We start from the raw sequence: 12,744 nt of genomic DNA, 5'->3' as shown, positions 1-12,744 counted from the left end.
TTTTCCAGAAGCAACAAATATCACACATTTTCAAAGAGGTTGTTGACGCCGAGATTTCGACTGCAACCATATTCTTTGGACCAATATGTAATATAATTTTTAGAGACTTTATTCTTAGCAAATCTGAAACATTTTTGAAACTTTCCATATCGATTTTTTTGGTTTTCTTGAGATTTTATTGTATGAATCAATCCTTAATCGCTCATGGCGAATGGTATCTGGTCGTATCATTCGAAATTAAAGGAACCCGTTCGCTTATAAAAATTGTATAAGTTCTCGGACTGCCCCAATTGCTCAAGGAAATAATAGCATGCCGATCTCTTAATCATAATTATGTTGTAAACGAAATCCTCTCTGTCAGCACATTGAAGAAAACATTTTCGATTCACCACGAAATATGCATTCTAGATGAGCATAATCAATATTGGAAAATCCGTCTGTCTGAACAATAATAATAATTATCCTTATATTCATTTTATAACTGTTAAGTAAGGCTTAGAATAAGTTAATATCAATATGTACAATAATTTTCTTCAGGGATGATAGACAGCGGGATCGATGCAGCGTTGCAGAGAAAAAGTAAGAGTCTCTTACTTTTTTTAGTCTAACTTGTCAAATGAAAGTTGAGTTAAAACAGCTTGATGATTAGGAAAATTTTAATAAATTTAACAAAGCATCGGTAGTTCAGTGGTAGAATGTTCGCCTCCCACGCGAACGGCCCGGTTTCGATTCCCGGCCGATGCATTTTTTATTTATTTTTCTTTTTCAATTAAAAATATTTCAGCATATAATTTTAATATAATCATTCCGATATGGTACAAAGCATTGTGTTTTAAACTGAATTATTTTTCTTGTATTGAATGAAAAATCAAGAACAATGTTCAGGCAGCAACCGGTGATCGCAAATCGCAAAAAGTTTGGAATTGAGTGTCATGGGTTACAGATGTCGTTTGCTCTTTAATTTTTCAAGTGAAACATCGCAAACAAGTTTGGGAATGAAACACTATCGTTACAAGAAGTTGCGAAGACCGAAGCACACAGATTTCAGTTCGTACGAATATTTCCGAAACCGTGATCGCAAAAATTAACAAAAGCCGGAGAATGGCTGATAGTCTGGTTATTTCAGTGGAAACTTATTTTTTATTTATAAAATATTTGACTGATTATATTTGGTTTGCCTCCAGTGGGCTCTTTCTTACCCTCCCTTCACCCATAATTATCATATTCTCCTCCACCGACTGCCTTTTCTATTAGCATAACAAGTGAAAATTTTTGATAAATTAAGTGTTTATCCATGGCCCAAGCCAAGCCAAATCGGAGCCGAGCTCGACTCCACTCTAATTTGACTCACTTGGCACACACAGCCCCCACCACCACCCACACACCAAACAGCCCAACCCCGACCCTAACCATTTGGGTTTCTTTTTAGCCTTTCCCTTGTTCGGGTGGGTGGGAGGTGTTGACAGCTCAAATATGCCCAGTCTCATTCCCGTACCAGGACCCTGGCCCAGGCCCAGGGCAGCGTTGACCTTTCGCCATGAGAAAAAAGCAACGGGAAAAGGTGGGTCCGCATATGCAAATCAGCTAACAGAACTGGGAGCACGGGGCACGGAGCATGGAGCACGGGGCTCGGGGCCCGGTCCGAGGTCCCCATTCGAGAGCATGCGGTTAGCGAGCTTTGAAGTTGAAACTCAATTACGCAAAATTCTCACACGTTTGCGCCTCAGCTCGGGAGGGGGGCAGGGTGCGTGGAATGGGGCGGATTACCAAGGGTTGTAGCGGGGCGGAAGTGGACGGCTCGCGACCTCACTTGATGTGGGTGCAACAGCGGCGGCGGATCAGCAACGGAAACGGAGACCAGCTGGGGCCAAGCCACACTCAGCAAATGCGATGCCCATCAAGACAATCAGGAATCATCTGGCCCAGCTTTGGTTTCGGTTGCGTTCTTGGCCATAAAAACAATTTGGCTAATTGACTAGGCCTGGTCCCCGTCCTCTCGTTCTTGGCGCGCGCTGTCGTTAGATGACGTTCGGCGCTTCCCAACACCTGGCATTCGGTTCACGCGCCACAATGGGGAATATTTTCTCGAGCGAACCACAGTGAATGATCTACCAGAACGTGCGGAGACACTGTGAGCCGCGGCAAGGTCCGTGGCTCTACTTTTATACCAGGTACTCAGTCATTCTTAAAGTGAGCTTATGGTTTATGTCTTTTCGTATCGGATTTTGCAAAAGGGACGACTTGATTTGTTTGTTCATGCGGGGAGGAGGGATCTCTCTGCGATATCTTTCAATTTGGCTGCGACTTGTCATGAGAGATGGGAAAAGCATATAGAGAACGAGAGGAAGCACGACCGCTGGTGGTGTTCTAATGTTAATTGACCCATTTGATTCGAATTTAAGAATATTTTATAAAAAGAATAATACATATTGTTCTTTCTCTGGTTTTCTTTTTTTAAACTCAGATTTGTCCAATTCCACTTGTTGATCTCGGTCAGTCCGCAGTCTCGACTCCATATATCCGGCTAATTCCTGCGATAAGCACTCTGTATGTGTTCCCCTCACCAACCCCTAGTCCGAGAGGTCCTCAGTAACAAAAATGAAGGCGGAAAAAAAAATTGCATATCTAAAAAGGCGTGAAAATAATTTGCATAAATTTATGCCCTTTGATCGCTTCAATTGCTCCAAAGCCCGGCCATGGTATGGTAAGAGGTGGGGTGGTGATGGTGATGGTGAAACCCCCTCTTAATCGACGGCTGTCATGGGAACGCAGCTCCAGCGACAATGGGCGCAGGGCACGGGCGCGGCCATGGGCATGGGCGTGGGCATCGTTTAGGGATGCGCTCGCTCTCAAGTGTTTACTCTGCCTCTGTCACGCCCATTTGTGCCTGCAGCCCCAAGGCTGATTTGAACAAGAGTGTGGAGAGGGGCCCGGCCAGAGTGGAGGTCCATACTACATTCTAATTTGTCGCCAACGGAGTTGACTGCAACTTTGAAGTACTCCCGGGCTGCGGGCCCCGGACCTGAGGTGGGGCTGGATGGACTCTCCACTTGAGCCCCCTAAAATGGCACTTTAGTGCCTTTTGGGGCGTGTGAAAACAAAGGCGCCAAGTGTCGTGTAGCGTCATTGAGTGGCGACACTTGCCGCACGGGCTGCACGGGCTACACGGAGCCCCGCCCACTTATTTGGCCTGGCAATTTTCACGTTTAAGCATCTTGAAAATTGTGTCAATTTGTTGAAAATGTCGCTAGAGAATTTCTGTGGCATGATTTTATTTCTCCGCTCACTCTCCATCTCTCTGGGATGTTGGGGGAGGGGGTCTGCTCGACTCTCTGGCAAATAAAGGGGTGGGTAAAGTACGCACAAGGGAGGAGTAAGGAAGATGTCCAGTTCTCGGTTTGGCCCAAAAAGTATTCTACAACAAAGTAAATATCAATCTAGCCCAAAGTCTGTGGCCAGCCCATGGGCGGGAGGGTGTGTGTTGCGGGGTAGGAGTGGAGGCAGGGGCAGGGGCAGGGACAGAGGCATGGGCATGGGCATGGAGGAGTCATCAGATGAAAATGAGTTTTTCGTTTCGCTGGAACCGCAACTTATGCTTTAAAGTGGATGTCATGTCCCTGGGTCCAGGGGATGGAGATGGATGTGGATGTGGATGTGGCAGACAGAGCTGGACGCGCGCGTCCTTTTTTGCTACTTTTTCGGCAGCTGGACCTGGCACGCCCCAAAGCGGTAGCAGGCACACACAACGATGGGTGGGTGGGGGAATGTTGCGAAAGGGGCAAACGAGACAACGAGCCAAATGGATGAATGGAACAGCTGTGGCCATTTCCTTTCGACGTCTCTCGACTTTTGGTCCACGCTGTTGCTCTGGGACAACTCATCCGTCGATGGACGGATGGAGGGTGGGGATGAAGATCTGCGGCCAAGGCCTTGGCGTTGACGCACATTAACACACATTGTGCTGAAAGAGAGTGACTTTCAATGGGTGTTAGTTAGTCGACCAAATGCTACCCCTGACACTGACGAAAACCCACAACGGCCAGAGAAAGCCTTTCCCTGCCGCTGTCAGCGCAGAAGAGATCAGTGCAGAAGATGAGAGAGCCTCGTCTTTGGCTGCGTGTCTTACGCCAAATTAATTAATAATAATACATGAGTAATATAAGGGGTTAGTGTTGTGTGGTACATTAGTCCCGGCGGTCGTTTCAAATAAAGTCCTTTTCTTCGTCGGAAGCTCCTTCCATTACATATCACAAGTAGTCAGCATTTATTCGACATTCATTTTTTTACAGGGTGCAGAAATTAAAATGTCCCCGAAGAAATTCCGCTCCGTTCCGAAAGCTGATGTTTTCCCAATTTTCCATGCGTGGGTCAAGGGGTGTGTTTGTCCTTTTTGCGAAAATCTGATTAAAATATTTGAGTTTGCCTTTTAATGTGATTTCTGAGCATAATAAAAAACGAAGCCCAGAGTCCGAGTTCAGGTCCGTTTTTTGTGCGTTTGTGTATATGTCCGGGTCCGTGTCCGGGGCTACAAAAAGAACCGTTGCCGTTGCCGTTGCCGTGTCCGGCATTTGGTCAGTCGCCGGCAGGGCAGTCCTTGGGCAGGGCTCTACATAACTACACTGCGGGGCTGATTTAGTTGCCATTTGTTTGGCCAGTCCAGCCCTTCAACGGGTTGTGTCTCTTCCTCGCTTCTGCCTCTCTCTCTCTTTTATGGCTAGTTCTTTTTTGATGACTCCAAATTGCCATTCCGAAGGGCTGGGTAGCTGGGGCCATAGACCGAAAGGAAAAGTGAAATAAAACAAAGTAATTTGCGTGTAATGAGGGACAAGTGAAGGCCTTCCATTGATCGACTGCACTTCGATCGCTACCACGAGCCAACGGCACTCGGTTGGCCAGGAAGCACTAAGGGAACCACCCAAGGACCCATTCATCCTCCCATCTCCAACCCGCCTCTGGTCATGTGAACTTAATTAATTAAAGCCCTCAGTCGACAGCTGCTTCTGCAGCCTCTGTTGCTGGACCGGAGACCCAAAAAAACGGGGAATCACTCAGGCGTTCATTAATGTAAATCAGTCCCCATGTCTTGGCCGGACAGTGGGATCGTGGGGATGGGTATGGGCGTGCAGCATGGAGCATGGGGTAGGAGAATTGGTAAGGGAGGAGGGGCTTGAGGCCGGTTGGAGACGTTTTGGTGGTTGGCATGTGTCTGTCTTCTGCTTTCTCCTGCTTTCTCCTTACGAGCAAATTCTCGTCCTTCTACTGTTTGTATTTTACATTCTCGAGTCTTGCTGCTGTGGGTTTTCTTTTGGGGCAGCTGCTTTTCCTTTTCACTTGATGGTTTGTTTGTTAATTTGTGAAAACCCCAGAGGGGTTGGGGTCGGTGTTCGGGGGCTGTGTGCCCATGTGGCTATAATTTGTTGACGTTTGACTTTGTGCGTCTAATTGTGAGATGTGGCAGCGTTGGTTCCGGGACTTATTTTGGGAATGCACTCCACGTGGGGGATGTGGGATGTGGGTTTGGGGGACTGGTCACTTTGATGTGGCCACGGCGCTATGGGAAACGCGTAATTTACTTGGTTTCTCTCTCCGTCTCTGTCTCTCTTCGGTCTAGCTTTTTTCACTTTTCTCTCTCTTTTGCTAATGAACTGATTATGCATTTTTTCAGAAGGAAATTAATTTTAAAATGAGACGCCGGACAAGTAGGGGCTTACAGAAAAAGCACAGAAGTCTAAGAATACGAGCAGTAGGGGCTTCAAGAAGCAATGCGTGACAGTAGCTGCAGATGAAGATGAAGCAGGAGCATCCTGGAGAAGCAGGAGCTTTCAAGAAAAATCTGTGGCCGCCATGAGCAAGAATTGCCACTTTGAAGGCTCAACTAAAAGGCAGCCAAGAAGGATCCGTTGTGGGCTGGTGGGCGTTGGTTTTTACGTAGCGTAAGTAAGTGCCAGAAGTGGAATATTAATTTCCTCGAACGATCTTTGGACATCTAAGCTAACCCCTCGTCCCATACCCATACCAATCTGTGGCCGGGGCAGTCATGCGAGTCGTGCCGTGTCCAGGACAGTTGCCAGCACCCTCGGGGCCGGGCACTGAGGGTGGGGCAGTGGGCAGGGGGCTGGGGGCAGGGGACAGGGACAGGAATGTACATAGTTGAAAATTCGTTAATGGTCACTGCGCAATGTGAAGTTCCAGCAGCCAGTGGCAGTGCAAATGAATCTTTGGGCCACACACACACATTGATAAGTACGCAAACACACAAATACGCACACAGACACACACACTATTGAACAAAAGGAAAGCAGCATGTATGGGTGCACACAGTTTTGGCAAAGTTAAAGTTCTTAGAAATCCTTGAGTGCACACAAAAACAAATAAACAACGAAATAGACAAACAAAATGGATGCCCCCAAAGGGGGTGGAGGGTCACGAATTGGTGGTGGCGGGACATGGAGGGGCCAGAGGTTGGGCGGCAGTGCTGGGCTGCTGCCGTCCATGTTCTGTGGTTAATTTGTGTGCTTAAAAGCGCTTTACGACTTTTCTGCAGTTCCCTGCTTCCCTTCTGGGGTGGTGTGCGGCAGGGGGGGTGGGGGGGCGAGTAGTTGGGGAGTCGGTCAGCAACAGCAGCGACAGTGTCCAAAATTTATGTGCATTGCAAGTGTCAAACTATTGCCACACACACACACAGGCACAGGGAGACACAGAGGCACACATGGGGGCATGCAAACTATCAAGAGCTATAGATGTGTGTGCTGGAGATGGAAATTCTTAGAGATGCGTAATTCGAAAATATATTTCTCTGAATCGAGATTCTTACAGTACATTCCATAGAGGGTGCTATCTTTGGGCTAGAGATGACAGATAAATTTTAAAGGGGAATTCACAAAGACATGCATGATAGAACTTAATGCTTAAAGTTCCTAGGAGAAATCAAATTCGACCCAAAAGTAAGAGTACTTACCATTATTAGTATATATATTATTCCATCTATTAAATTGTTCGTACCATCCCCAGATCTCCATACTTACATATGCCATGGAATTTTCAATTTTCTTAAGCTCATACATATGTACGAGTGTGTGTGGCCCTGCCCCATCTTGGGGATTCTTCTGTTGTTTGGCCAGCATCTGAATGAATGACTTTAAATTGAAATGCGATTACATGACCAGGACACGCACTTAGAGCAGGCTTACTGCAATAACAACAGCAAGGACAACAACAGCAGCCAAGGACCTGCAAGGACCCCGTCTAGGGTGTGCGGGTCAAACGTTTTGGGGCAGCCCCCAAAAACTCCGAGCCAACTCTGAGACTAAGACTCGTCCTGGAGCCAGAGACGGAGACGGAGTCGAAAGACTGTTGCCCAGCTGGTTCGCCTTGCTGCCTGACTGCCTGACTGGCATTTCTCCGTAAACTTTTGCTCAAGACATGACACGCCCACTGACTTTACTGCCCCCATGTATGTTATGTGTGCTAGTGTGTGTCCTAGTGTGGGTGAGTGTCTCTCAAATGGTTTTAAATTTCATTAGGATTTGTTTTATTGCACACAAGCTAAGAGCACAGTGTATCCCTTCTTTTGCATACAGTTGTCCACTGGCCAGCCATGGGCCTCCTTTAAGACGGCTTTAAGAGTCCTTAGCAGCGAAAATAAATAAAAGCAAGTCAGAAAAGGAAGACTGGGGGGAAAAGAAAAAAAGGACTAGGAAAATGTCTCAGCATAAATCGAGGGCGCTAGGGCGTCATGATTAAGGGGTTTGCTGCTTGTCGCTTCTAATTTTTTATTTTCTTTTTCATTATTACCATTTTTTTGGTCCGCTCGCCACTGATGCTGCCACTGAGGCGGCGGCTCCTGATGCTCCAGCCTGATGCTCCTGACACCCCGGCTGGTATCCCGCGGATACTTCCGCTTAACGGTTACATTTATAATTACATTTTAATTAGATTCATTCGGCTGTAAAGTGTCCCTTTGTGTGATTCAGCGACGGACTGGTCCGCCTGCTTAATGAACGAATCCCGCGGATCCCTGGATGGGCATGTCCTGGCCGCAGCTTAAGGCGAGTGGTGTCTTTTCATTCGATTTCCAATTTGTATTTTACCCTTACTCCAAGCCATCTGTGAAAACCAGCACGGCTTGCCTGTTCACTTCAGTTGGTCCCCTTGGAGATTCGGGTTTCTGATCCGATCTGTATCATCTCACATCATAGAAAGTAGAACAGAGTGAAAATTCCACAAGTTTTGTATTTTCAATCTCAGACTCAAACTGATAGGAGTTGTACTCACAAACCGTTTCGTATGGCAAAATTGTAACCTAATATGGAACTACGGGTAATTCCTTTAACGACTGAGGTGTTCGATAGTGGAGATCAACTATATGATTTCGGGAAAAACTGATTTTATAGTCAACAAATAATGCAATAATTTATGACACCATAACCTTTCTCTAACTGAACAAACGCAACTGATCCTCTACCTATCACAAGCCGATTGCCACGTGATCATTTCCAAGAGTTCTCGCTCGCTTTCGACGAGACAGTTGTACTGAGCGAGAGCGATATTCACTCGTTGCTAACCCGGCGAATACGAGTAAGCCATGGCCAGAGCATTCTGTCTTCGTGTTGACTCTCTTTGAATTATTTCTTCTTTGTATCTCTGTGCGTTCTTTTTTCTATTACGTTGTTCGCTTGCCTTTTTTCCATTCACTGGCAGCTGCATTTTTAATGACTCTGATTTATTAATGGCGGCCTGGCTGATTAAGGCCTACACAACGAGCCTGCGATGTCCTGCTCGCAAATGCCGGGGTGGGGTGGGCAACTTCTCTGCCTCTCTCCGGGTAACGCTGCTAAATATAAATTAGACAACGTTGGCTGCGTCTTCGACCTGGCAACAAACAAAGGCACGAGGCTGGATGGGAAGACTGAACTCTTCTCCGGATACGTGGATAGGGATCCCTGTGTGTATATGTGGGTGCTCTGTGGTGTGGTGCTCTGGTGTACGGCAGCAAATCTCAGACTTGGCCGACCAAAACGCGACGACGTGCGACGCCGCTTAACTGTTTAATAACTTTCAGGCTGGCTCTGAGCAGGTCTTGCTCTTGGCCTTCGTCTTGGCATGGTATTGGTCCCAGTGCTGCTTCTGTCTGCCTGTGGTCCTCGTCCTGGTCCTGTTTCTGGTTGTGGGTCCTGCATGTGAGACGACGTCGCCGGTGCCCGAACAACGACGACTCATTGTCTCTGGCTGGCACCCACACTCTCTACGAGAATCTCTCTCTCTCGGCCTGGTCCATGGGAACGGCTTGAAGTTCCACGTCGTTGATTTTATTAGTCTCTAGCGAACAATTCGAAAAATTTGTACGCTATGCCCGAGAAAAATTTTGGGGCTCTGGCTTTTTTCTTATTGTTGTTGCCTTTGCCTTTGGCTTGATTTTATTTTATTCTCTGTTCTATTCTATTTTATTTTATTTCTCTGTTCCGGTAAGCCTTTGAGCTGGTATACGGCTAGCAAAGGATTCACGAGAGCCTGGAATCCAATAGCAGTCGATTTTCTTTGGAATTCTTTTGCCAGTTGTTGTTGATGGTTTGGTTTGGTTCGGTTCGGTTCGGTTGGGTGTGGCGGTTCAGGAAAAAAGGATTGTGGATTGCGGATTGGGCTGAGGGGGATTGCCGAGCCTTAAGGACTGAGGATTGAGGACCGGGGACCGGGCACCCAAGACTAACGACTCGCGCTATTTCAGGGCAGAGCAGGCCCGGCCCGACTAGGCGACGTCGTCTAATGGCGACTTGTTAAATTGTAAAATTGGAAAACAAGTTGTTTTCGTTCCTTTTATTAGGTTGCCGCCTCAGTGCGCTCGCCAGCCCCCAGTGTCAACCTGCAGCCCATAGTCGCTGGAACGCCCCCTCATCGCCCGACATTGGGCGGCGCGCCGCACATCAATTGCATTAGCGAACCCTTTGCCGCCATCCATCCATCCATCCACCCATCCACCCATCCGTCCGATCGTCCGTATATCCATCGTCTTCGCTGGAGCGTCTGCTGTGCTCCACGGGCCATTTAGCTTCAACCCGGGCACACGCACACGCACTCACATCCGTCCTCCAACTGGATGAAACTGGGGTTGGGTCCCGGTCTTGTTGAGTAGGAGAAATGCGCGGAGTGCGCGTTAAGCGGGCGAGGCTCCCTTGGAAATGTGCAGATGCAGATGAGACTCAGTGGAAGATGGAGCCATAAAGTTCCCTTAGAGCTGGGTCTGGCTTCGGGCTCTGTTCGGTGTGGTCTTAAAACAGATCGAAGAACTGGTTATTCTTCTAGAGTCTTTATACCCGATACTTGATATCCAGAATGCTGCCTCTGGATGAAATGAATCATAAGATTACATATGGACATAGGTATAAAAGTAGAGCCGCGACTCTTGCCGCGGCTCACATCGTTTTAGGGCAGTTCGTACTGTAAATCATCTTCGTAATTTGAATTTAAAATAGTTAATCTTTATTTGCCTAAATGGGGTATACCTCCACCGAGATCTTTTGGCTTTATACTCTTGGCTCTAATGCCATTCAGTTATCCGATCAAAAAGTTCTGGATCAAGATCCATTGCTCTGCCGCTTGCCAGACCATAAGTTTAATTAACTTTTATGCCGAGTTTGGGGCTATGGCTCGCTCTAAAACAGTTTCGGTTTCTGGTTCACTCATTATACGAGCCATCTCCGGCTAGGTCTGTCTAGGTTGTGGGTTGTCCGTGGCAACATTGCTGGGACAATTACTCGGCGAACTTCAAACGACGCCGTCTTGCGCTTTTTAATTTCCACCGGAGAGCAGAGTACGCCGTGTGTCAAATAGGTCGCCGTTCGCTGTCTTTTTTCTCGTCATCCTCCGTCCACAGCTCCAACCTGGGCTCGATTCCCAGCGTCCTCGCTGTGCCGTCAACTTCATCAGCGTCTCCCCCGTCATCGTGTTTGATTTCAAAGTATCATTGGAAGCCCTTTATCTGCTCAAGTGCAAAGTGCCGGCGATATGGGGAGGGGATGGGGTCATGGGCAGGGGCTACAGTCTCCGCCTGGGCCTCGGCTCATTTTCGCCTTTGAGAGCAGCCTCATCCCCGTTTTCCTCTCATCTCTTTCAGGGCTTAACTGGATTTTTGAGGCAAAAAATTAAGGAATGCGAATGAAGTTTGATGTTTTTTGTGTCCTGTCCCCAAGACATCAACGCCTTTTGTTGGCTCTTGTTGCTCTTGACACCTGACTGAAGGGGCACGGAGTGGAGTACGTTAGTCAGCCAGTCTCTTGAATGCAGGAACTCTGTGGTTGTCCTGGCACTCCTTTAACTCCATTTCTTCGCCGGTAAGTGCTGCACGTAATTAGGCAAAGATCCAAGAGGAGAAGTGCGTGCATTTGTTGCTACGTTTCATTTATTTTCCCTTGGCGTTGACCTCTCACTTTCGCTGACATTGATTACGTCGCAATCAAAGCAATGAGTTCAGGAAAGGATGGCTTGGAGGCCGAAGTGGAGATACCTTTCTATGTTTCGTTATATGTTCCCTTGGCATAGTCCTTTGATCTAAGCAGTCCCAAGCAGTGCCATAAAGCCGGATCGATTTCATTGTTGATAAAACAAATAAATAGTTTATAAGATCAGGAATTCTTCAAAAATATATTACCTATTGGTCGAAATGAAGCGCTTTAAGAGAAGACGGTACGAGTACCTGATTGAGGGATTGAGTGTGTGATATACAAAGAGTTATTGCTGAGGAGCTCTCTAAAGGCCAAGCACTATGCATATGCATATCTCGCTTGGAGTGTGTAGGTGTGGGGGTTTCACTTGAAAATTCGATTAAATGCTGCAATTTAATGCCCCACCAAGGCGCACACATACAGTGAAAAAGAAGAGAGAAGACACTGCGGTGCAGACACTCAACATTTGAGATAAGAACTTTAGGGCAGCTCTGCCCTAAACGGGGCAAATGGGGGGACTGGCAAAGTGAACGCATAATTAAATTACGCAGCAAGAGAGAAGAGCGACGCAACGAAAGAGTTAGACAAATAAGCTCAGGTATTAACCTCTGGCACGCTAACACACACACACACACACAAACACACACATACAGTAGCCGAAGGAACAGGAGCAGCAGAAGGTGTCATACAGGATAGTAGGCGAAGCAGCAGCACGAGAGGCAGAGGCAGGGGCAGCAGCAGACAGTACCTGAAGGAGCAGCCCCCAGTAGAGGTCGCCTCCATTGTGCGCCACAGCGTTCATTAATTCGATTTCCATAACAATTTATTCATAAGACAATGTCTGGCACCGTTATTTTATCTGGCGATGTGCGGTAACGGTAACGCCACTTAGCCACCCCCCCCCACTGCAAACTCCCACTCCACAAGCACCCATACGCCCAAGGAAAACCCAGTGGCATCACCATCGTCGTCGTCGTCGGCGTCTGCAATCCTTTCTAGCCTTCGCGCTGGATGTCGAGAGGAAAGCGCCATAAAATATTTTTATGTGCGAACACTCTATAAATGTGCCCGAGCCACAAGCTCTAGACGGGATAAGGGACCCAGGATACGGGGAATGGGAAATGGGATACGGGAGCCGTTGGGTACCATTGCTTTTTGCGGTTGCCATACGCACACACACACAGACACAATCTAGAGAGCATCTAAGAGAGAGAGAGAGAGAGAGTATCAAGCAGAGAATCTGCAATACACTGGAAAACATTTTTGGCACCCATTGTGTAAAATGAATGAAATTCATACATCTTCT

At 47.4% G+C, this 12,744-nt stretch overlaps 1 non-coding gene across 1 annotated transcript; it reads left to right on the top strand.

Annotated features, from left to right (window-relative positions):
* Positions 1-673: 673 nt before the first annotated feature.
* Positions 674-744, top strand: Trnag-ccc. The gene has a single exon. It is a non-coding gene; the product is annotated as a tRNA-Gly (tRNA).
* Positions 745-12,744: the final 12,000 nt, after the last annotated feature.

The sequence above is a fragment of the Drosophila miranda genome, chromosome XL (assembly GCF_003369915.1).
Source record: "Drosophila miranda strain MSH22 chromosome XL, D.miranda_PacBio2.1, whole genome shotgun sequence".
Taxonomy (NCBI): Eukaryota; Metazoa; Arthropoda; class Insecta; order Diptera; family Drosophilidae; genus Drosophila; species Drosophila miranda.
Note: the sequence above shows the minus strand (reverse complement) of the source record. Positions and strands in the feature narration are given on the sequence as shown.